This window comes from Eucyclogobius newberryi, unplaced genomic scaffold (genome assembly GCF_026437365.1).
Source record: "Eucyclogobius newberryi isolate DKJ021-1_F unplaced genomic scaffold, fEucNew1.0.hap1 SCAF_19, whole genome shotgun sequence".
In the NCBI taxonomy this organism is placed as follows: domain Eukaryota; kingdom Metazoa; phylum Chordata; class Actinopteri; order Gobiiformes; family Gobiidae; genus Eucyclogobius; species Eucyclogobius newberryi.
This window is the reverse complement of record NW_027315823.1, coordinates 31,351,617-31,378,740: the sequence shown is the minus strand read 5'-3', so window position 1 is coordinate 31,378,740 and position 27,124 is coordinate 31,351,617. Positions and strand designations below refer to the sequence as shown.

Genomic DNA, 27,124 nt, shown 5'->3' with positions numbered 1-27,124 from the left:
AGGATCAAATGCAGGCACGGGCCTGGAAGTGATAATATGGGTCAATGAGTGACTACTGATGTTTTTGGACATAGGAGTAGAATGGGCAGTAAGTAAAGTGATAGTAAAAGGTATATCAGTAACTTATTTATTTGTATTATCATGAGGAAACCTCGTATTGCAATGTAAACGTAAGTGAGAGAATAAGTTAAATAGTGACGTCTAATGCCGTCCCAAGACATGACTGTGTGTCATTAACTAAAGCAATTGACGCAGAAGTGGGGGGACATGGGAGGACACCAAGTCATAAAAGATAGTCAGAGATAAGGGGCTATTGACTGGCAAAGAATCTGGAGGACTCAGGATGGAGCAGATGTTGTTATCTTTACGGATCACAGGGACACCAAGAGGTTACACCTCAGGGGGGGTTGACGTGATAAGTAATAGGAAAAGTTAACATTAACAGGGAAAGAATTTGACATTCTAAAGGAATTACCTGAAGGATTGTGGAGATTCAATCAAGAATTGAATAGATTTAAATTAGACAATATCATCTAAATTTAGACGTTATAGAAGTTATGAAAACCAGTGATAACAGGACTTAAACATTATAGGACTCAGGACGGAGCCAAGAGATGGTTAGACTACAAGAAGGAGAGAAAGTAAAAGCAGGTTACAAGTGAAGGTAAAGAGTAAGTGAAAAGAGAGAAAGAAAAGCAGGTTTAGAAATTTGGAAATGGGCGTTTCCTCCATTACAAGAGGAAGACAGAGGGGAAGACAGAGAGGAAGACAGAGAGGAAGACAGAGAGAAACAGAGGGGAAGACAGAGAGGAAGATGTGATGAGAGACAAAGGAAAGACAAAGAAAGTAGGGAACAAGGGGAAAACAGGTTGATAAAATGATGTGCCTTATGGACAAGGGGAAGGTTTAGAATCATTTTGATTGTTAATACACATATAGACTTGTTAGAACAAACTAATACACAATGTTTGTAAAGCACCACATGAGCAGGTGTGAGAGATTGAGTTTGAAACTCACCTGAAGCACATATAGAAGATTAACACATATTACATTAGATGTGTGAATTTAGTCAGGCCACACCCACAGAGGAGATGTGAAATTTGATGTTAATACTCTAAGTTGTGAACTGACCCTTAAGGCCAGCTCAACGGGGGAATTATTGAGATAATTATTATTGTTTGATGTATCTGAATCACACACACACACATACACACACATACACACACATACACACACACACACATACACACATACGCGCGCACACGTGGAGACCAAACATTTATAGTTTGAAACATTTAGAGTTTGAGGATATGAAACATTTAGAGTTTGAAACATTTAGAGTTTGAAACAAATGGTGGTAAAACAGATTTACAAGTTACAGATCGCTGAGGCAGGGTCGGATTACAGACACATGGGCCCAGCGCCGTGGAAGGGGGGGGCTCAGCCAGGGATGTGACCACTGAACTGTGAAAGGTCAAGAGGTGACATTGCGGAGTTGAAGACAGACGCAATTCCATCTCTTCCTTGATTACATCCTGGATTAGTGAATGTTGTAAACTATTTGGATTATTGAATTTTGTTTAAATGTAGAATTATGTAGTAGTTTGAGAAATGGGCAAGGCCATATCTCAAAAAGGAGGGATATGTACGTGTAAACAAATATTCCGAATCAATAATTACTAAAAAAAAAATGTAAACAAGAAAACTGTTTGAAATACACTGAACTGTCGAAAATACTTTGTTTATCACCGCAGAGAACGTGTTGGAGATGTGGTGTTTACAGAAAGGAGCCAAGTGGAACAGCAAAGTGGACGGAGCCACACCGTGTCGTCCTCACACCGACCATTGGAGGGACGAGAACATGGGTGCTCTCATGGGAAAGTGAGAGAAATGTCTGGACAACACAGCACCAGATCCATAACATCGCAGACGCAGGACTTCGTTTGTATGAGTTTTGTCCAGAGTCTACGGTAGAGTACAATACTTTGCTACAATGGATGTGAACACAGATTCTACAGTACGCAAAGTACTATACTCTGCTACGATGAACGAGAGCCAGAGGCTACTGTGCGCAGAGTACCATACTCTGTGGAAAAAGAATCAACAGTTATCATCATCACAGCGAGGATGGTAATATGGGTACTGAACACCTGTATTATACAATCGGGACAATTGGGACAATCGGGACAATCGATCAACATACACAACTGTGTATACCGGGAAATGAAACATACACAGACCTAAAATAAAGGGAAGAAAATAAGTGATCATCATGGAAGGTTATGAAATGTATAATGTATAATGTACAATTGACATGACAGAGGCTGAAGAAACACAATGGCATATTATACAGCCACTGTTGTTTGCACTAACTAAGAGAGTTTTTTTATCTGCTACAACATAACTACATGCAATGTTAATGAGATTATGAATTGAGATGGGAAATGTACCAGTTCATATGTGTCATAGGTGTGACCGAAGCGAGCAGCGGAAGAAGGTCTCTTAAGAAACCAAGCGAGGACGTATGGTGGTGTGGGGACACTTGTGGGACGTTGTGCCTATGTATCCCTTTTGTGGCCAAAACCATAACCATCACCCAGAACCATACCGCAGGGTCAAGGTCGAGAGGTTAGTGGACAATCTGGTTCCAGTAGCACCTGATACTACGTATTTGATGTTATTGGGGTGTCCAGAGAGGTCCCTGACGAGTCAAACTGACTGACCAGAGAGCAGCGGGTTTAAGGGCTTTCCGCTTGTACTTCTATATTTCCCATCACACCGCACAAATTATAGACAAGATAAATTGTCTGTTTGTCAAATTACAGAGATTGACCAATCTGACTCAAAATTTAGGACAGTAATGCAGTAGAAATGTTGTGGGCCGAGAGAAAAGAATTTTGTTCAATGTTGAGAAATGTGCATCACTTTTTAAGTGTAAAAGTGTCATTTTAACACCAATATGAAAGACATGTTGAAAACTGAAAAGAATAATGTGTTTGGCATATGAGACAGTGACTAATGCTTTGATAAACAGGAGGGAAATGTGATAAAATGTGAATATATGATTATATTTCTGTGATGTATTTTATCTGCATAATAGTGATATTTTATCTGCATCATTAGTCTAAGAGAAAAACGGGTGTGTGACAAACTGCATTTTGTTTGTGAAGGTATCATAAAGATGGGCCAAAGAATGTTGCCCCAGGGGGGGAGTTGCACCCCCCCTTTGCAGGCTTTATCTCTACGGAAAAATACCAAGTGCCTTGATGTGAGGCTGACCAATGAGAAATGTGACCCGCCTATTCCAGAATATCTAATAAAACCAACCAGCATGGGAAAAAACAGGGTGAGACGCAGGAGGATCACGCAGGCTGCTTACCACAGCTTGCGTGATCAGTCCCCGCGTTTTCTCCCATGCATGCCATACAAATGTCTGACGTTTCTGTGTCGTTTCATATTCTAAGTTGAATTGTGTTCTCTATGTGTTAAGGAATAGCATCGGTGCATGTCTCATCCCAAGGACATGTTTGTCTAATTCCATGACACTATCTACCACAGCTTTTAATTTGCACACAAAAAAAAGTCTCTATAAACCGGTCCTACCGTAACCCATACTGCTGAGATACATGCTAAGTATTTCTGTGATAGCCATAGAAACACAGACGGACCAACTGTAAGGAGGTCTTACCAGGTCGAACTGGGCCAGGCTCTGGGGTCAGCCTGTGTCTCCTGTGATTTGACTCAACGCACACTGGCCTGTTCTTAGAGGAAGGTCACTGTGGCCTGACTGACAAAGTGTAAGGAGGAGATGGCGTTTGCGTGCCCTTATCTCACAGGGTCCACAAGAGTGCTCTGAGCTCTCACACTTCCTGCCTCACTCTTCATTCACCCTCCAAACTGACTAAGCTACTAGTTGGCTTAAAGTGCATGAAAGATTATCATGTTTTTCTAATTATTACTGTGTTTGGTGGAATAAAACCTGTGGTAAATATTTATATTTAGTCAAGTTGTAGTTTGTGAAAAAAAATTACAAACAAGTTACAGGAAGTAGAGCCGAGTTCTAAAACAGAATCCCTCAGTGATGTCATCAATAAGCGACATTTCATTGGAAATGCAGGGACAATTTACACGCAACTGACAACTTTTTCTGACAATTTGAACAATTATTTCACAGAATAAAAAGGTGTTATCGGGTATAATTATTTGTCAAATCATAACTATTGTGTATACTGGCCCTTGGTTGCTAGGTAACAGTTGTGGAATTACCTCTATGCCACAATTGCTGCTCATGTCCAACCAGGAAGTGTCATTATTATCCATCCATCCATCTTCTTCCGCTTCTCCGGGTCGTGAGGTCAGCAGTCTAAGCAGGGACTCCCAGACTTCCCACTCCCCAGACACTTCCTTCAGCTCCTCCGGGGGGATCCCAAGGCGTTCCCAGGCCAGCCGAGATACATAGTCCCTCCAGCGTGTCCTGGGTCTTCCCCGGGGCCTCTTCCCGGTGGGACATGCCCGAAACACCTCCCCAGGGAGGCGCCCAGGAGGCATCCGGAACAGATGCCCGAGCCACCTCAGCTCGCTCCTCTCAACGTGGAGGAGCAGAGGCTCTACTCCGAGCTCCTCCCGTGTGACTGAGCTCCTCACCCGATCTCTAAGGGAGCGCCCAGCCACACGGCGGAGGAAACTCATTTCGACCGCTTGTATCCGCAATCATGTCCTTTCGGTCACTACCCAAAGCTCATGACCATAGGTGAGGGTGAGTTATCAGACGTTTATAATGTAATGTTCTTAAGATTACTAAGAGTTCTAAATCGGAATCCCTCATATGCAAAGGTGCCATTGAAAACACTGCAACTGCCACAATTTCCAGTTTAAACAATCATTCAACTAAAAGTGTTATCAGGTAATATTTATGTCAATGATAACTGTTGTGCAATTTATATGGATTTTGGCCCTTGTTAAAAAATATGGTTGATGGGAATTAGTATGTCCTATTTGCTTCCCATGTCCAACCAGAAGAAACTAAAACAATTGTCAAATTGGTGCAAGTAGGCAAAATGCTTTGTAAAATCTTAACTATGTTCACTACATTTACTGGTAAGTGAAATGAGAGGAAAATTAGCTGTAGCGCCTGCACAATTATATCACGATATTCAAAATTTCATTTTACACTAAGCTACTATCATCATATACGACTCAGCCTTACTTTTATATGCACACATAAAAGCACCACATTCATCCAAAAAGTGGTTCTAAAATATTTTTTACCAATAGGGTTGGGTAATATTTACAAAAATTAATACCTCTATATATATATTTTTTATTATCCTGATGACAGCTGCCATGCAATTCTTCAGAAATGTGCTAAAACCTTCCTTAATGTCATGGCTGAGGTTCAAATATAGGACACAAAATGATGCAAAACTATAGATCCTATAATTGGCATAAAGTGAATAACTTACTAAAAATACTCTAAAATACTCACTTGTTTTATGTTGAACCGAATCACCAAAGCAAGTTCCTATGTTTGTGAATTCTGTTCATTGGCAATGGCAATAAACCTTTTCTGATTCTAATTCTGATTCTGGTGAATGCCGGTCTTTCATATGCTAAACTGGTATTTAGCATTTTGCATGAGCCAGTTTCTTAATGACATAAGGATATCAGTGGTAAACATACAGCGGGTGAGGCGGAGCTATTCTGAGTGCACCACCTGTTTAAACACCCCATAAACCAACCCAAAATAACAGAACAGAAGCCAGGGCGGCACATGGCACAGAGGAAGAGCAAGTTACACAAAAGGGCTGCAAGTAATAATTTTCTATCCAAACAAATTAGTCTGCTGTAAATGTTAATGAGGCTAATTCCATTTTTATGAGTTTTCTTGCTATATTCTGTAGTTTTCTCCTCACAAACACATACGCAGCAGATGAACTGTACTCTAAAGCAGTCCTCCTCAACCATTTTCTTGGCAACCTGCAAAATAACAACCATTAAAACAGCATGACTGCTTTATTGGGTTGGGATTCACTGCCCTATTATTCATAAATACTGGACTGAGATCAATGAGACACTGCAATTTGTCTTCAACACCAATATTCTATTTGACTTTAAAACTAACAATGATTGATGGATACCTGTGGCGTGTACTTTTGACTGCAGAAAAAAAGCAATCACAAGAAAATGGATGACAGAGATGGAGCCTCTCAAGGACGGGACAGAAATAATTGTGGACATTTACAAAATTTACCAAGACACTTGGACAAACTGACATCATTTTTTCCCTGGTTTATTCTTTTGGCTTCTCTTTTTCCTTTTTGATTATATATTTTACTCTATGTTCTGTTTGTTTTGTTTCATTATAAGATAAAAATGTAAAAAGGAAAATTAGAAAACATATACAGTATATATACACTGTTCATTGGGGCCACAAATATTCATAACCTGCTGCATTTGTAGGGCGTATTAGCCTTGTTTAAGTTGCACAAGTTTTCTTTTTTTTCCTCCATATGAACTAGTGACCCCAAAATGACCTCTTGTGGGGTCAACAGAAGGGGACACATACAGTAGTGCATGATTCACAGGTTTACACTGAGGCAGAGGGAAGGACAGTGACGTTTCCTCCTCTGGATCAGCCGCTGAGTGTGTGGAGTGAACATGTCTCTCACTCAGAGTCATAAACAGATCTGAATCACTCTGAAGGGCACAGCACGGTCACGTTACACTCACATAATGCTACTGTTGAGACAAAAGTGGTGAGATTCGGACAAACAAATTTAAATATTTGGGCACAGCTTGATACAGTTCCTTTGTTTTTTTTGTGTGTTTATTATATAGATGTTTTCATTAGACTCAAAAATACATTTGAATTTCATATCCACAAAAGCCTCAACCTTGTATTGCAGTAGTTAGTGTACTGTATTATAACTGAGTATAACTGATTATAATAAAATAATGTCATTTAAAAGGATAAATGATAAATCTCTGATTGCATATTTCATGAAAGTCTATCACTGTATATATTTCTAGTTAAGATACACTACAGACCAGATCAAATTACTTTAACTACAACAATGATTTAAATTCTAAAAGGTAGCATTTTTCTAATGTTTGGATTGGCTGAATCTGTTCTTGCTTTTCATGAGACAACTCAATTGGAGAAATGGTAAAAGTTAGACCATTGACATTGTATTGAATGTTTTTAAACTTCTATATCATAAATAGGCCTATGCCTACATCGTATTAGGGTTTTCAAAAAATATATATACTAATATGTACTAATTTATATTAAATCTAGTATCAAAACTAGTACAGTACCGTACAAAAAATGCAATAAATCAATGTTGAAGCTTTAGCAGAACTAGTACAATACCACAATGTTTAATAAAGAAAAAGCATTTTTATTAACACTGTGGTACCGAGTGTCCAGTATATTCATCAGTATTGTGACAACACTAGTATACAAATACACATTGTATTTCAATTTATTTCAAAATGTCACATCTTTTCTGTTACTACACTGATCCGCTTTATTAATCATAATATTATTCCCACCTTTTTACATGACTTATAATTTGATTTAAAGTCAGACAGAAGCCAATAGATATGTTTAATGTCATACTGTGGAACATTCCAGGCAAAGCAACCACATCTCCATGAAGACAAGCATACGGCGTACCCTCTATGACAACAGTTACATCGTCCATACACAGAAACCAGGCCGCGGCTAATGACTACATGCTAAAGAGCCTCCACAATGCCAGCACTGAATGTATGGATCCATCTGAGCGTGCTTTATCACAGGGGCCATTGATGTTTCCATAAGAAGACAGGAACTAGCCTACACTCTGCATTCATCTTCCTTATTTCAATCCGAACCGCACCGCGTTACATCACCCCATCTACATCTACCTACACTTAGCCTTAGTGCTGAAGAGGTCAGGCGGAAGGAATGGACAAAGGGCCCCAGGCTTGAATGGATAATATAATGTGGTTTATTCTCGTCCACATACAGGCTACTGCTGCTGGGACATAGTGGTCACAGAGAAACAAAGTGGGAGTTCAATTGTTTGTTTACGCTGGTTTGTGTATCCTTGAGGCTGTGGCAGGAGGAGCTTGAACCATTCCTCCATATCAATGACATAAACTTGTGAAATGCATGTGTTAAGTGCAGCCGCAAAGTGCATATAGATTACTGTTGTTGTGTGCTAGGGCAAGACACTTCACCCACACTGCTCTCTGATTCAGTATTTAAGTGTGGAATATGTGTCTGGGTTTCTAGTGAAGATACAGGAACATAGTCTGTGCTTTCAAATGTAAATTCCGTTTTTATTTGTTCTTAAATGTCTCTTAATTTTGTAAATGTTTTTGTGATCACCATTTCATGATATAACATACAAACTTTCTTCTATGTGACCAGCTTTGTGAAATTGAAACGATTCTGAATGATAAAAGTCACTGTGATAAACAGCCAGAATCAAAATGCATGATTTTTACATGTATTATTTTATAGCTCTTACGACTCAATTCTGACCTGTATAAACCATGATTAGCGATATAAAGATATAAGATAATATGAATAAAGAAATAATCTTGACATCCCTCATCACTATTATCAATTAACCCATGAGTCTTCCTGACGTCCTGACAAACAAGAAGGATTTTGAATGAATAAATGTTGTGTTTTGTTAGCATGATTCACTCATGAAGGTGAATGCTTTGAGGCCTGTGCTAGTCCAATGTGCCCAGGTGTCACGGAGCTCCATCTGTACTGTTACATTAGCGCTGGAGAGTGTGAGGCCGCCGGAGGGCCCCGTGCAGGACGGAGATGTGAAGGAGCAGCTTTCTTCGGGGATTTAAATGTGCACTGTTACCTGGGGGTGAATCCTCGACAATGGGATATTTATGGACGTTCCTCCCGCAGTGTTCCCGTGGTCTCGCTAAACACCGTGCAAGTAACAACAGTATCAATGTAGATCGTCTTTGGTATTTGGTTTAGTCCTGGTTTAGTCCGGATGTATTTAATTCAGTCTCATTTTAATTCGTTTTTTGTTGTTTTCTCCCTCTTTCATGCAAGGCACACCTTTGGGATCCATTTGTTTTAAAAGGGATATTCAAATGACTGGCTCAAATGTATACGGATTTATTGATTTTACAAACCAGAGTGGTAAAATGACATGAAAACTACAAGATTTATATCGCAATTTGAATGGTCTCAACTAGCTTTTTCGCAAACACAGGATTTAATTGGGCAACTAACCAGGTCTGCTAACCATACTGTATATAAACCAGCTAACTCTCTGCTAACATCTGGGAACATGTTCAGATAGGGGGGATTTTCAAGGATTTTCATATCAGCAGAAAGGAGAAGTCATGTAGTAAGTTATCTTGAGAATTTGGGGGTCAATCGAATCTGTCTTTTTACACATGATCCAGTACTGGTAGTTGTCTGTATTTCTAATTGTGTGATCTTCTGTAATCTTGTCGTCATGTTAATGCACATACAGAGACATGGTCCAGACGTAAAGATCCTTAATATGTTTGAGACTTTTTTGCCAGCGACTCATTGACTAATCGATGTCTTTAGTTGAATTTCTACAGCCGTTAAATGTGCACTTTCAACAAAATCACAGTATTAGAACATAAATCACTCTTACAATATTTAATCGCAATCCTTGTATTAAAAAGATAAATGCCTCTTCTTCAAAACTGCCCACAGTGTCTGGGATAGAAATGGGCCAATCCAGGAAAAAGCATGACATTTTAGCTTCATCAGACTGACACTGCACTCCCTCCTTACTTTCCCCCAGTCAAAGCACTATTTGGTCTAATTTAGTCACAAACGTGTATTAAATAACCTATTATTCTTGTACATGTCTCTGTACACAGGCTCCTCTCCCTCCCACAGTGCCGTCCATCTGCTTCACAGCCTGGTTTGGTTTTCCCTGCGCCCAGGAAACTTTATCTAGTCTGACGTGGCATTTAGCTACCTGTCTTCACAGAACAGAGAAAATAGTTTTGTTTGCAGTTCATGGATCCACATTCCTCTACATCTACAATACTAGAGGTGGGAAATATTTACAAAAACGAATATTTCTATATATTTTTCTATGATCTTGATAACAATATTCAGACGACAATTGAACAACCCGTCAAGAAAGTGCAAAAATCTCTCTGCAAATGTCTAAATATCTATATCTATACCTTGCTTGGGAGATTATACAAGACATTTGGGTTCATTTTCATTTTAATCAGCACTTTTGACTTGCTTTTAATAGTTTTAATAATATAAATATAGTTGATAATCTCCAAAAACAATAATTGTGATATTATCCATTTGTATTATACCTCCCATCTCTATACAATACATGATTTAAAGGTCAACAATTGACTATATGTTGACAAAATACACATTACATTACATTATCTAGACACTTATTCAAAATGGTGATGTCTAACCTATAGGCAGATGCACGCTCATTGATGTTATATTTGTTTGCATACATATATCACAAACTATAATGGAAGATTTGGCAAGTTCTACAGACCACAACAACAAACATTGCCTTGTGTCTCTCGTCTCGACGTGGATGACTTCACAGACTGTCCGACAGCTCACTCGTCCTCTCCAGAAGATAGGGCTAAATCGGTCCTCGCGCTTTGACTGCGGTCGCCATAATTCAGATGTTTGTTGTCCCAGTGTTACAGTGTGTCGCGGTAAATACAGACAGGCTTTTACTGCGGCACGTCGCCTCTGACACGGACGCTGGGATAAAGCATCGCACCAAATGAGTCACACATTTTTTTTAAAAGGTTTTTAACACTGGAGGGGAGGAGAGCATGTCTTGCATTGCCAGGACATTTGGTACCGTTAAAAAGTGATGTAGACAAGATGGAGAGAAAAATAAAAAAGGTAACAAATACCCCAAAAATATTCTTTTATTGTCATGTGCCAGCAGAAATATATAATGAAAAACTATTGGTTATGTTCTAACTAGTCATTTATAGACATAAAGCCTGATAAGAACGTCTCGATACTCGGAGCCTGATACGATACGTATCGATACTCGGAGGCTGATACGATACGTATCGATACTCGGAGGCTGATACCATATGTGTCTCGACACTCGGCGCTTGATACAATACGTGTCCTGATACTCGGAGCTTGATACGATATGTGTCTCAATACTCGGAGCTTGATACAATACATGTCCTGATACTCGGAATTTCATTTTCACTGTACCCTAATATCAGAAAGACAATTACACTTGTCCCCATATTCATCCTTAATGCAGTAGGCAGCAGCAGATTGATAAGTATGCAATGCAACAATGAAATAATTTACACTGTTTAAAAGGATACGCATCCCTGAACTCAAGTCCACCATGATATTGCTTTATCGATATTTTGCATTCAGCCCTAATAGTTAGGTACAAAAAAGTATTGTTCAGCTATGAGTATTGAAAACCGGAACATGTTTAAGTACAGGGGCTGAAATAGTTAATAACCAGTCCTCACATTTTCTTGATGGACGCAATGGTCAGTGGAGGATCACTCACTGTACAAGTGGCTCGGAGTATTGTCCAACATTTGCATCCAGTTGTAATTGGTCCAAATACTACAGTAGTGTTTCAGATGGAGCGCTACCATTGGGATTGACCAAGCAGAGAAAGAATTGTAGATATAATGGCTAAATGCCGCGGTTAACTCGACCAAACAGGAGGCAGAAGGTCTAAGGAAGACCCAGAGGAGGTGAAGTCAGCTAATGTGAGAGAAGAGGATGCAGAAGATCGGATTACGGACAGATTCATTTTGTGGTGCTGCTCAGTACCCATTACCAATAGACTAGGAAAACCAATAATTTACAGTAAAATATTCCTTAAAGAACTCAGCCTCTGGTCAGTATTAAATAGTAGAGCTGGAAAAGTGAGCTACTGGTCCTGTTCGATTCTTCCTTTGATCGTGCAGCAAATGGCCATTTTAAATCTCTCAGGGCTGAAAGATAAGCTTTTTATTAGCCAACAAACGCATTACCTAGGCCTGTACTGCCAAGGAGTATTGGAAGGGTTTTTCAATTAAAGTGATTTATTTAGTTGAGGAGTAGAATATAGACTACCTGTTCACCACAGCAGTATTGAAAGATAAATATTATTGAGATATTTGTATAGACTTTTGACACAATTCAAACAGGTATATTCTTGTCTTCATGAATTAGTCCAACTTTGTCAAAATAAAGACAAACAAAATACTAAAACAAGGTCAATTTAGACTGAGTGACGAAAATTATGAACAAAAAATATTAATAATAACTGTAGACTTCTGTGGAGAGGTTTCTGCAATATATTGAATTGGTGGCAATATTGATTATTGCGTTTGCCAATATTGCAGTCATTTTAACAGTATTAACAATGAAACAAAATGGACCAGTAGTATCCCTATGAGTGTTTTCCACTGAAAGAGAAACTGCCCAAAATACAATGCATGTAAATGTCAATTTACATACATCAATAAAATAACAGAGCAATAAAACTAAAATAAAAAAAAAATCAATTGTCAAGATGACACATGACAGATCTGTGAAAACCAAGTGCATTAAAATCACATCACAGTGGACCACCCTCATTGTAGCTTAGCTGCTGCTGTCCATCTTCTAACAGACGCTTATCTAAACTATTAAAGGCCAAAAGAGCTGCAGTAGTGGAGGAAAACAGGCTTTCACACGTCATCTTCCCAGAGCAGTGACAACTATTGCACTACACTACTCACTACACCACAGTTCATAAATCAATTGCTGCTGATACAATCCAGTAACTAATACGTTTGCAACGGTAAATTAAGTTTTAAACATGGCCTTGTTTTAAAAAAGATATAACCTTCAAGATCTAACCACAACAGTAACATCACAAACAGTGCGTTGTGAATTTTATTTATTTGGTCATATTAAAAACAAATTAATATGGGTTTCATTTAGAGGAGGATGATACTACCCAATACTTTTTTTTTGCAATATCTTGATAAAAATATTCAGGCAATATTTTGATGCTGCTTCAGGAATGTGCCAAAATGTGCCTGTAAATGTCTTGTTAAGACAATTACACTAGATGTTTCTATCTCTTTTAATTGATGATCTACTCAATATATTCTCATTTTGATTATCTCCCAAAAAACCACATGTTTTTACAGACAGATCATCCGCTGTGAACCACTCAATTAAAAAGACCCCAGCTGATCATCGACGATTAGAAATGACTGAATCTTGATCTTATAAACAATTTGATTAATTGCGTTTTGGGTCCATAAATACTGGACAAAGATTAACGAGGCACAGACAGTCTATTAAAACAATTAAAACTATTACTATTAAATCAATGTATCTCGGATGTAAAGCCCCAACAATGGAAGCGACAGAAGGATACCTGTGGCTGAGATGAAGTGTGGAATAGAGTATGGAATAGAGCAGGACCAGGGGGAGGGAACACCACCACTGTATGATAGATTCACTGGAGTTTGTGTGTCTGCGCTCTAGTTTGTGTTAAAGTGTTGTTCACTTTGAGAGTGGTGTTGTGCCCGTGGGGAGCTCCAAAACAGGGCTAATGAAGCTCGACAGGCGCTAACGCTCAAGTGCAGAGTGATTACTGAGGCCGGTTAAGGAAACACCTGGAGGAGGAGCCGGCAGGACGGGCTCAGAAGCAGAGCCAGGCATGAAGAAGAGCTGGGTCATATATAGTCTTCTTCTTTGAGATTTACTACAGTCACCACACTTTAGATCGGGGTGCCCACACTTTTTCAGCTTGCGAGCTACTTTTAGATTCAGCAAAGCCCGAAGATCTACAAATATTTATAGTATCATGTAGTATTTTTGTCAATGAATGTTTAACATGATCGTTATTGATTAAACATAATTAGGTTATAAATGAGTGTAATCCCTCATTCGTCCAGGAGGGTTCCCTTGTAGAAAAAGACGTTTCGACAATGGGTACCTGATAGCATCTGAAAGATCAGGGCTGATCCTGCCCCATGGCTTCAAAACACTATTGTATACAACTGGTAAGTTGAACCTTTAACCTCCATTCCTGTTCAAAGAGGGATTCTCTTTAAGTTTGTAGCTTTAAGACGCAGATGCATGGCGCTCTGCAACCTGAATTAGCGTGCCCTCTTTTCTTGAAGCTTCTTTAGTTCAGGCAGTTTAGTCTCATCTATGTAACACTCTTTCCTCACTGCATTGCATAGAATACACTACATTGCTCTGTTCTTGTGTAGGGATCTTGTTTTTAGAATGAACCAGTATTTGTCTGAAAGATTTGGCCGGTTCAAAATAAACAGAAATTTCTTCTTAGTTCTGTTTACATTTCATCCTTTCGTCACTGCTTTTTCTCTCTCTTAACTTTGTTAAGTGCCTATGGAGGCCCTTGAAGACAGTGAGGTGACAGTTAAGAGGCATTTTTTGTTAAAAAAGAGAATCCCTCTTAAAACAGGAATGGAGGTTTAAGGTTAAACTTGCCATAGAGATGCTAATCAGGTACTCGTCAGTGATGAGGAAGCTACAGTCAGCTTGTAATAGGATTTTTATTGATGAGCCCATTATGGGGCTGTTGGGGTACAAAAAAGATTATTTTCAAGCATAACTGTAAAGACAGGCTAATATCATGAGGTCCCATGAGAATGACTCTGAGATGAGAGTTGAAACATCTTGTTTTTTTAAAAAGTGTCCAGATGTCTACAACTGAAAGCCAAACTATAGAAACATAATATAGACTTGAATACCCTAAATAATAGCATTGTATTGAAATTTAAAAACATAAAAAACTATTACGTTACCTTACATTTAATAGTTGCCTCCCTTGTAGCTCACCGTTTAGGTTACTGACGAGATGGGCTACTTGAGCTGAGGGGAGGGGCTGGAGACTTTTGAGAAAGCTAGCTTTTGTTTTTGAAGGATGAAAACAGCACTAACAGGTAGAGTTAGCCAGCACAGGTGACTACACCCTCCTCCTACTTCTCCCTCAGATTGAGTCTGTTCCACGCCGCTGATGTGCCAACATGGTGCAGTCCTGTGGTGCTACTACGTTAAAACTCACGGAAGTGACCGTATAAATAACTGTACTTGCATTGATTGTAGCTCGCAGTTCACTCGCGCTGGTATGAGCCTCTGTAGTCATCCAGCTCGTTTATTCCAAGTCACTTATACCCCAGACACTAAACTTCATATAAACAGACCCCCACTGCCCCGGGATCGACCAGTATATTGTGATTGACGTAACGGATGCAAAAATTATAACAAACCACTTTTTATTAATAGCACCCACCCAAGTGTAATATCGATATTACAATATAGTTCAGTCAAAAATGATTGGATCATAGAGGCCGAATACAAATTGATACTAAAAGTATTGTAATGAAAAACGATACATACATAAAAAGTATACATTTGGACCTTTCTGTGTTTTGGGCTTGATCTATCAGAACTAGAATATTGTTGCAAGGTTATTAAAGGTAATTAAATTAAATATTGTTTTGTCTCAATAATTAATTCTACTGTATAAAAAGCACATGTTTCATTATTAATGTAGTATCAACAACAGTATTCAAGCATTTTCCTCAATATTGAAATCAAGTTGAATTTATTATATTGTAGCGGCCAACTTTTATAAAGCCAATGCATTTATTTATTTTTTGTAGATTGCTTCTATAGAATTAGAATTTAGATATTGCACTGTTCATTTCTTTTTATGAGCACAAGCCAGGAAACATATCCAAGGATTCTGTATTGCTTTCCCCGATACATTTTAATGCACAAGCACAAGCTGCAAAACTATCAATATTGGCTTCAGAGACTCCACTATTCTGCCAATTTCAGACAGTCACAACTTGGATGATGAAGACACAGTGCCTCATTTGCATAAATGAGCTCTGCCTCTCAACACTGTAAAATGATTTATGGTCTTTTTCATATATTCACAGTTCAGTCGAGATGATTTCATTAACTTCAAATGTTCAACTAAAAAAAGATGCCTACAACTGAATCTTTTTTCTACAATGCAACACTCACTTTCTTTTTTTTTTTTTTATGTTTTTTAAATTCCACCCACTACCATTTATAGACCCTGTTGTTTTAGGCCCAAAGCACAGAGGTCTACAGCAATCATACAACAAAAGAAATATATTAAAGTGTGATGAAGTGCTAAAACACCACCAACAAACTGGAAGGTTAATCTCAACTTTTAACTACATAGTGAGTTGAATTCTGACTCTGACACATCACAATTCAAGCACAAATATGTAACAAATATTGCTTTCAGGCACTTTGTATGACATTGGCCCACAAACTAAAAAGGTTTGCAGTTCAATCCCTGATATGATTAAAGTACACTGCTGCTGTGTCCTTTGGAAAGCCATTTTCCATGTGTTCATAAGGGCCAACACAGTATTATTATATGGGAATGTATTTTATTACACTTTATATGCATTAAAATGTTTGTAATGTGAGAACGTAAAAACAAAAGAGTCTCTAGTCACTTGAAACAAACAGTATTATAAACACACTAGAGGTGGTTATATGGAAAATGTATAATATCACAGTTGTTGTTTTAGGGATCTGCAAAATGAACATAGAGCGTATCGTCTACAATGAAAATGATTCAAATTACCTCAGAAAAAAGACACAAAAATCTAGTGTAATCTCCCAAACGAGTGATACTTCTACTCTTTTGTGATCATTTCATGGTCCATTCTTATTTTGTGCGATACTTGAAACATTTGACCACATTAGTGATGCATTATGAAAACATCGAGATCAATACCAGCCACCCTTACCGCACACTATTTATTCATCATCTATTACATCCGCAATGAACATCTGCAGAGCAACCTCTATCAGCAAAACAATGAATAAATAACTGGACCATACATCCTCCCAGTGAAATGGCACACGAACCTGCTTTCTGCCTACGACTTTACCCCCTCAGCATTCAACAGCTTATTGCACCAAACTCTGCAAACGCTGCAGCCTGCCTCCTCTACGCCTTTCCCCTTGGTCCGGAGCCCACGGGCAGAGAGCGGCGCGCACTCCCAAGCACGCAAATGTAAACTATTATAGCATGCGAAGAAACTAGCTCACTACAGACACATGCAGATGAGACGGCGACACGGCTAGCTGTCACAACACGTCTGCTACCATAACCTCAAATGCAATGCAAGAAAAGTTCACGCTCTTTGCTCAGGGGGGGAAAGGATGCTGCAACAGTTGCTTGTGCATCACCAGTGGGGCAGGCGAGGTAAGGGGGAATTATCAGCCGCCTTCTTGCATGAACGCACCACCACTTTGTATATTTTTGTTGGCTATTTTTAAAAGTCTTGAAAAAATCCCCACCAGTGCGTCTGTGGCGAAAATTCAAAACGACAGCGCATGCATTATACATGAACGATAATCAGAGGACGGGGAGAGCTAGCGGTGGGAGTTCTATAACGGAACGCAAAGAGCGTGTTCACTGCGGCTGCAATAAGAGTAAAGGTGAGTTGCCTCGCTAGCGCGTTGTGTGACAGAACTCTGAGGCTATTTGGTCGAGTGGACCAGCAAAGGCTGAGCGGCGCAAAGAGGAGGAAGAGAGGCGGGTTGGAGTGAGAGAGCTTGAACGCAGGCAACAAAATAAATAAATGAACACAAAAAAACGCACCTCGATCTGCTGGCGAGCCCTGACGCAGTGACGAAGCGCGGAACAAATGCAGAGCCAAAGAATCCACAAGACAAGATGAGACGGAGCGATGAATGGCAGATTCTTTTGCCTGAATAGATGAACAAACAGACCAAATGATAGTAAAGAAAAAGTTGGAGATATATAAAACGATAGAGAGGAGGGCGGCGATGAGGGGAAGAGGGTGAGTGAATGTATAGAGAGAGCGAGCAGATGCATTAAAGGGAAACGCGGCCCCTCCCGCCCCTCCCGCTCCCCCTGCCACCGTCTCCACGCACGTGTAATGTCAGCAATCGACAATCGAGTGTATTCGGTGAATCAGCTGGGGAGGAGAGCGAGCAAGAAGAATGGGGCTGCTGCAGTGACAGTGTAATGACTATACGGCTGCAATAATCAGCAAAACGAGGCGGTTTTAAAGCTGCAGGTAGTGATTATAGTCCTATCAAGTGAGGCGGCAGTTTTCACAATCCTCAAAAACCTTCAGAGAGTTGTAAGATTGGGCTGAACAGATGTAAAGCGGTGAGCACTGAACTGGGAAAAGATGGAATTTCATACTTAAAACAAATGAAAAACCTAAAGGACCATACACTAACGTATGCTAGGTCTGCAAGAATTGGGGGGGAATGAAATTGCGATAAGACTTGCGATGTATGTTTAAAGAGTCAAACTTTGCTCCGTGTGCACATAATAAACCACTCCAGGAACATCAACATTTGAGAGAATATGAACTGATAAACTTCTACGAGAATCCTAAGCATTTCAGAATGTGTTTGTGCAGAGGAGAAGAACAGGAAAAAACACAGTATGTAATGTGTAAATATAAAGTGCAGAGGAAATAATCAATGCAGAGAAAATCTAAATACTTCAGCCTTTGCCATTATTTTTATTATTATTTTATAATTGCGCTACTCAAATTGCGTTTTCGATGCGATTGCAATATATTGTGCAGCCCTAGGAAATGATCCACGGGGGAATTTACTTGGACACAGCAGCTCAAAATGGCTCAATATAAAACCAGTTTGAGCTTAGTTAAGACACTAGCACAAAGACAGTGGTAAGATAAAATGCCAACAAAGCAAAGTCCAGGTATAGCGTGTTTCTGCTGTTGCGAGTGCCGCATTGGACTGCATAATCTGGACACGATTGCAAGAGTCTCTCCTCCATTGCGGTAAAGTAAGTACAGATAAAGATACGAGCGTGAATGAACCAAGCTCAACATGTAAACAAACTTGGAAACTCAGGCTTTAACTGGGAGCTTACATTTTTGACATCCGATCCGGTGCTCAACATGGCAGAGGGTGAGAGATGGAAGTAAATCTGACAAGAAATCTGCCAGAAAGGTGTTCAAGCTTCACTGAGCCCTGTCCCACTCAGGTACAGGATCCTTTGAAAACGGTATACGTGTATAATCCCAGATCCACCAGAGCGCAGAGTCAACTCGACCGACAGAGAAGGCGGGAAGAGGCAAATAAGAGGTAAATAAGAGGATTATTTCCCGGTGCTGATCAATAATGTGGTACATCTGTATTACTGTAGACATTGCCCATCCTTCTTAGCATCAGGAAGCACATAAACAAATTCCCTTCAAACATCTCTTCAAAGTACTGCACCCCCCGGTTCAGGGAACGCATTAGCACTGTGGATTTCATGTGTGTACAACATGCAACAAAAGCAATGAATCAACAGTGAAAGCCTCAAATTCTACACATGTTGTTGCAGTTATTCCAGTTTGAAGACACAAAAAAATAAATCATATACAAATACTTCACTTGAAATATTCTTGCATCTAATTTGGGTACAGCCACACAAAACTGAGGCAAAATCTCAATGCTATGGTAACTGCCAGAGCTGCACCATATACATCGCAAATGTATCGATATCACAATGTTCACCACAATAATCGATGCTGCAACAAACGAAATAGATGTGATGAAGCATTTCCAAAAGCCTCACAAATGTATGAAGCATTATAACATGATCAGAGTGTAACATCAAGGGTTATTTTGCATTATAGCTTATGCTGACACTGTAGAGCAAAGGCCTATATGGTTTTTATTATTTTGTGTATTAATGTTTCTTTTACTTTTAATTTTACCATCTATCTAACAAAGAAAATTCAATAAGTCTTGATATATATCTTACAGTTTGAAAGCTCCCGTAAGATGCCACCTGGGGCCACCACAAGGGAATAGACTGTGTGAGGAAGTTCCCTGGACGTGCGCAGCGCAGGCGCAGCGCAGGCGCAGCGCAGGCGCAGCGCAGGCGCAGCGCAGGCGAACTCACGGTCACAACACAAACTGTAGCAGAGAAGCAGGGAAAAGAGTTCATATCGTGGGTTTGCGGCTGCCGTGGTGAGGTCAGTCGCCAAGTATGCGACACAACAAGAGTAATAACTGAGAGACCAGGTTGTGTATCAAACGAGGACAGTGTGTCAGGAACACACGACCCGGATTATAATTGGTCACATGTTCGGAAGCGTCATTAATAATCTAAAACCTGGAAAGGTTGGAAGGAAAAGAAAATGTCAAGAGGGGCTATAACTAGTGTGGGTCCTTCACAAGAGTTTGATTCAACAGATCGAAATAATGGCAAGGTTCTCCAGCTGACATACATTTTGTGTTTTAAAAAAGGATTAAGGAAACATTTTCAGAAAGGATCATTTTATTCACAATTTTCCCTTTTCTGTCTAAATTATCCTTGATTTAGTTTCAGTTTTGTCTATGTACATTTTTATTTTGACAAGTTATGGCATAAATATATAAACACACAAGTATATTAAAAAATAAGGATGTTAAAGTAATTTGGTTAATTGATAAAATTGAGATTACAGAACATAAAATAATTAATTGTAAGAAGCAATAAAACAATAATCCTGATTATTTTAGAGGCTAAATTGAGTCATTTCATGTCAATCATTGCTCCAAAAAGTGTAGTGCTTTAAAATCGGCTGTTTATATGACAATAAATTTACTTTTACATTCAGAAAGTTTGCTTTTGTTAAGCTGGTCCAATACTGTTGTAATACAGCAATGTATTCACATGAAAGAATAACTCTGTGCTGCACCTCTTGTTTACTCAGCCCAGAGCGCAGACAGACCTGCTCCACTGTTGCGGACCACTGTTCCTGCTCTTTCTCTTTGAGTCTCAGCCCAGTCGAAGCATATCCATCTTTTCTGCCAGACTCTGTCCAAGCAGCAGCGTAGTAACAGCAAGATCTGACAGACTGCAATAGCCAGACCGCTGTGCACCACGACATGAGGAAGACGAGTTCAAACCTTCAACTTCTGTCAATGTGAATTGTTCTTATTGTTGACTGGGTGCTTAATTTATTCCTGCACATCGGGGACTGCAGATGGAAACTATAACCTGATGCGGATGTATGATGTTGATGTCTCTGTATGTCGTACCTTCAGATAAAACGAAAATAAAATAAACTAAATGGCCATAGTCATATTTAAAAACACAAAACATAATAAACTGTGCATTAGCTCTAATTGCCTGGAACAAGTGAGACTGCCCTTGTTACACACAGACATATTCACTAATGATTATTTTTAGACCTTTGGTAACGCAACACTTTTAAGAGCAAGCAAACACATTATTCACAAAAACAAGGATTATAAGAATGTTCTAGCTGGCGTTCACTTTCTTTGTCAAGGGCTGCAAATGAGTGTAATTTGAAAGCTTTCATGTAACGAGCTGATTATCACTAACTGCTCTCGTGAGTCAAACTGGATATTATTATTTGCACATTTTTAAACAGTGCACACATTAAGTTCTAATTGGGAAGTTGCTGTGATACAATTGGCATTCACAAACAGTACAAATCAGCCACGCATGAAAAACAAGGCTGTGGCTCCCAATGCGATGTAAGCTTGAATGCCATATCATTTTGTTTCCATAATAATTGAATATTTCAGTGCGACTTTAGATAGAACAGTTTGGTCCTCCTGTAACAAATAAATACACCATGTTCTTGATAAGTCCTAGTTTAATTCAAGTTCAGACCCGGTTTACTAGCAATGGACCATTATTGTGACATAATAGAATCTCTGGATAATGATCTGATTCCCCAATCAGTCATGTAATGAGGACACAAACGTGTATTTATAACTTCATTCTACTCCCTGTGAGCACTGTAACCATGTAAAGAAAACTAATGCACTTCATGTAAGCAAAAGAGGCTCAAATAAACAAGTAGGTTATGAATGAACCGTCTAGCTTTATTTTCTGTGGGTTTGTTGTATCAAAGTAACAGTAACGGGTTACATTACATTATGGTAAATGCTAACATTTACATAAAGGTTACCATTTGAGGAACAGCATTAATATTTTAACAGTCGGAATTGAAAAAGCTGGACCGGTGCGTCCCTATGAAGATTAGTCCTGGTTTAGTGCTGGTCTGTGTAATTTAAGTCTAATATCCTCAAATTAGACTTTTCTAATCCTGATTTAATCCTAATCTACGTATAATGAGTGAATTTTCCTAGTGTGGGACTGAACGTGTCAGTCAATAGTGTGTTCAACCATTAAGTAAAGAAAAACTGTAGTACTGTAATACAACAGAGCACTTAAGAGTTTACACAGACTGTTTTAGCCTGTATTGAGTTGAGTGAAGGCCTCTGGGGGCCCCTGTGGAAAAGGCCATTAGAGTTTTAGTGCAGTCAGTCGGCCGCTGTGGGATTAGCACACATGGAGAACGGGCCCTGACAGGTTTTCACTAAACACCACAGTCTGGGGAATTAGCCTGATACTCTAACTCACCAAATCTATGTGAGTCTCATTCTGCTGTCAGGTGCACCGCGGAGGGACAGGTAGTGCACTAATCAGCCATTACATTATGATCAGTGACAGATGAAGTGCCGTCGCTTTTCATTGTGGCGCCTGGCCTGTGTGTGGGACATAAAAGTGACTACACTCTACTGTATTGGATGCCAAAATAAATTGGAAAGCGAGTCGAAAAACGCGATTGTAATTTATAGTTTGCAGTGTGTGACTGGCACAAGGAAAGAACACTGGTGAAGCAGTGACAGGTGATGCTACGGCTCTTTGAGCCAGGGGTCTTAAATTAACAAGTGCAAATGAGATGATTTTCATAAATGTATTAAAAGGTGTATGGATAAGTTGCATTGTGTATTATATTTTGGCACTTGTGAATGTTCTACCAGGGAGCGACTTCTTAACATATTGGGCCAAAGAATAAAGGACAAATATTAAGCATTAGGCTGAGCAAAATAACATGTCTGTTTGCCGTAACCCGACCGACCCGGTATGAAACTAGCCGACAGAAGAAAAAAAAATATCCGCATTTTGTTGAAAAAACGTCAAAATCTTTTATTTTTCAATTGTTTCGCCGACTCACTGACCGGTCTTTCCTAATACGCTGTGTCTTATATTTTTATCATGCTGGTAAACCTATCTTTCATCCCTAAGGACCGATGACGCACTGCGCAACGCATGTGCATATTCTGTCCTCCACATGCGTCTGTAACAAAATAGAACGCGCAAGACGGAAGTTATATTTTCTTTTACAAGTTGGTTTGCCTCTGTCGGCCCACTGAAGTGTCCATAGTACATGTCACTCTATAACGGTGTGACTTGCTTTAAATTTGACTTACACTATGCATTCTGGGATTGAAACACGCCCAGCAGCGTCATCACAACAAACATGGCGGCGCCCGTGTCCCCCGCATGTTCCTTCGCTACCAAAATAAAGGATAGCGGCGTACAAAAGGTCGATTGAAATATCTTAAAATCGTGAGATTTAGTCTCCCGATCAGGTTGATCGAGACGTTTTCTGTCATTGACTGTGGAAGCCTGACCCCTGGACTGTTGAAGCCTGACCCCTGGACTGTTGACGCCTGACCCCTGGACTGTTGACGCCTGACCCCTGGACTGTTGACGCCTGACCCCTGGACTGTTGACGCCTGACCCCTGGACTGTTGACGCCTGACCCCTGGACTGTTGACGCCTGACCCCTGGACTGTTGAAGCCTGACCCCTGGACTGTTGAAGCCTGACCCCTGGACTGTTGAAGCCTGACCCCTGGAATGTTAAAGCCTGACCCCTGGAATGTTAAAGCCTGACCCCTGGACTGTTGAAGCCTGACCCCTGGCGGTCACTCTGAGTCAAAAAATGGCAAAATTTGGATCTTTTTTTTTGCCTTCAAAGTAAAAAAAAATAAGAATTTGCCCACCGTCCGACCCACTTGAAAAATGTTGGGTCGGGTTACAGCAAACAGACAATTTATTTGAATTCTTATTAGCCTTTAAACATGCTCTCGAGAACCTTTAGTTCTCATGTTTTTGAACTAAAAACAATGTTTATAACAAACAAAATTACATTCGGATCTCTGCCGGTTCCTCTGGGACTGAGGTCTGGCACCATCAAGAGGAAACTATACAGAGTTTAAGATTTAAAAAATGTCAACTCATTTCAAGCTGGCCTTTCACTTCGGGGTCTCTGCACGCAAAGTTGTACTGATCGTGATTAGACTAGAGAAATGCACAATTTCTCTGGCAATGATTTATGGACTTAAAAAAGCAGCAGAGAAGATTCTCAGGGCCACGTCACAGGTCAAGAAAAGGTCAGTCATCGAGGAAATTCTGAAGATTCCGATTTTGGCAATACTTACACGACAGTCCTGAACGCTACAGGTTTGACTCAGACTCTACATTTTGTAAATAGGGTCATGGAGACAGCCTCAAAAATAGAACTATACAGGATTACCATACTCAAACATGCCGGAACCATCTAAATACAACTCTAAGTACACTGATGATTGGACAACACCATAACAAGGCTAAAAGCTCAAAGGGTGATTTTGATTATGATGTTTCTATCCAATAAGAACAGTGACAGCATTACTAGTTCCAGAACGCGGTGCGGTCTAAGAATACACGCGGTGCAACGTTGCATGAACTAAATTCAAGAGCTCAAGGTTACATCTGTTGTGAATATCTTTATGTTGACTGACACTTCTACTTCTTAGTACATCTTGGTGTTCAGGACAAAAGTTTACTACACCAACTACACTACATTTCATTCATTGGTTTTGTTCCTGTAAAACTATTAAATATGCATACAAATATTTAGAAGGTCAATAATAATACAGATATCAGTCAAAGTTGTCCACTATGAATTTCTCTTATAGTCCCTGCTGTATTAACAAAGTATCCGAGCTAATGGAGCAGTGTCAAGTGGAACAGACAACAGCTGGGTCCAACATTTTTCATTAACCTCTCTATTTGAAAAGGAGCAATTTAAATTACTTTGCTGATTACCATGTCTTCTAAAAGTACACACACTTCTCATCCTGTGCAGACGCCGTATGGGTTATTATCTCTGTTTCCAACTCTAAAGGCAAATGTCAAATTCAAACTTACTGCAAATGTCATGTTTACTATATTTGTAATCATTAGGATACTTTTTTTTTTTTAATTGACAATTATAGTGTTAGAAATGTCACCATGAAGACGTGTAGGTGGTGACCCCTCCCTGAGAAATGTTACATAGTGAGACTTTAAAAGTCAGCTGCACCGCTCTGGTTTATCTCTCTCAGTCTGACGCTCGGTGAACACCTGCTGTGAGAAAGCCGAGATGTACTGAGGTTTTGTGGTTAGCTCACTGAAATAAGTCTGAGTGATGTTTTGTCATAACTGGTATTGATCAGTGCCAGATATAAGCAACGGAAAAGTTGTTGACGTCACTTTTTTGTTCCTGCCACTTAAGTCCGATGCAGTTTCAGATGCAGACTTCTCTCAATTCTTCATTAGTGGACCAAGAAATAAGTCAAAGAAATAAAGTTTGTCCCATGCCAAAACAAACATGGTACATGACATTGCTGACTTCAGTCGTATCAACAGAGGAAGTACCAAACGCTGAGCAAGAGAGAAAAGTTTTAAAATTCACTCCAAATTGACATTTGAGAGGTCTTTGGCCTTCAAATTGCCTTACACTTTACATAAACTGCAGGTGGTGATACTTGAGGTAGCAGAATCATTTCTATGAGAAATGACAAGTGCATCAGAACTTCCTGCTTTCAAAAAGATAGTAGGAGGGGCTGCCATGTATTTAAGACCAGACATCCCTGTGTGGCAAGACATGCAATAATTATGAAACAAAATCATATTTACAGACTAACTACATCTTTTGCACAAAATTCCCAAGTTATACAAAATTGTAATTGAAAGCAGCCCAAAGCTGACAGATAGCCTTTGCAAATTGATTACCAATGAAACGTAAGCAAATGCAGCGTTTCCCATCAAAACGTCAGCCCAAAGGAGGGATCTAATCAGGAGATGCAAGTGCACCGCTCTAATTACATCATTGGCTAAGCCAATGAGTCAGTCCCAGGGCCCGGAGCCCCCTCCCCCCTACATGTGCCTCTCTCCTCTGCCCCATCCAGAAATAGGATGGCTGCTCGAGCAGAATAATTCTAACGTGTTACGTGCAACAGCGTAAATTGTTAACATTCCAGAATTATCCAACTGCAAAACACGACGTTAACAATACCATGCTCCAGAGCCTCCACTAAACTCCATCCAACACTGACATTCAAACTCTTCACTTTGATCCCAAGATGTTCAGCTTTTGGGGCATCTTCAATAATGGGGTGATGTTGCCTCAAAATGACACGCACTGGACACGCTAAAGCGCTACAGGCCGTTTAAGGGCAAACAACTGGCCATGAACATTCACCAGGAGCCAAAACAACTGTGACAGACAGGTGCAAGACCATAATGAGAGCAGAATGCACTGTAACTTCAACAAACACCTGGAAAACATGTAGCATTCACTTATCAATGGATAACAAGCAATACAAGAATAGATTGTAAGTGCCCATGTTCAAGCAATGGGAGAGGGCACTTGATCTTAGTATTCAAAAAGCATTAAAACAATGACTTAACTAATTGTTTTAATGCTTTACTTTTCTATTGCGCTTCTAATTTTGACATCGTTCTGCGTTTGATTTGACATTGACTGTATAAATACAAGTCTTTTTTATTGCATGGTAATATTGGCATCCATTAGATACTACTGAAGATCACTTGAATTTAGTGAAGTACATTTGCAGAAAGACTCATAACAGCACTGGCACGAGCTATGACACTTACATTACTTCTGCTTGGTTTCCCAATAGTACAAAACACGCCCTACACCAGAAATTACTCTCTCTGCACCTTAACATGACCACGATGAAGTAACACCTCTATATAGTTCTGTAAGAAGTGCAAAGTGACGAGTGCATATGTAGAATATGTAGGTTGACTTGTTAATCTTCTTACTTTAATGCCATCTCTCATTCCAACATATGTTACTAAATCCTTTTCAAATATGCATACTTTAATACATACATGATTTTATGGACAAGGTATTTCATCAATAGCATAGATCTTAATGACATTTTGCCCGGTTTTCCTTAATATAATATAA

General features: G+C 39.6%; 1 protein-coding gene across 3 annotated transcripts in view; it reads right to left on the bottom strand.

The window, feature by feature from the left end:
- The window catches only part of kcnab2a (potassium voltage-gated channel subfamily A regulatory beta subunit 2a), a 145,529-nt gene that overhangs the window by 113,992 nt on the left and 4,413 nt on the right, over nt 1-27,124 (bottom strand). The window contains exon 1 of one of the 3 annotated variants that reach the window (XM_072452659.1): nt 17,673-17,693. The exons of the other annotated variants lie outside the window; for them this stretch is intronic. The gene's annotated coding sequence lies outside the window, so the exon portion shown is untranslated. Of the gene's footprint in view, nt 1-17,672; nt 17,694-27,124 lie in introns of those variants that run through there. 3 annotated transcript variants of the gene reach the window in all.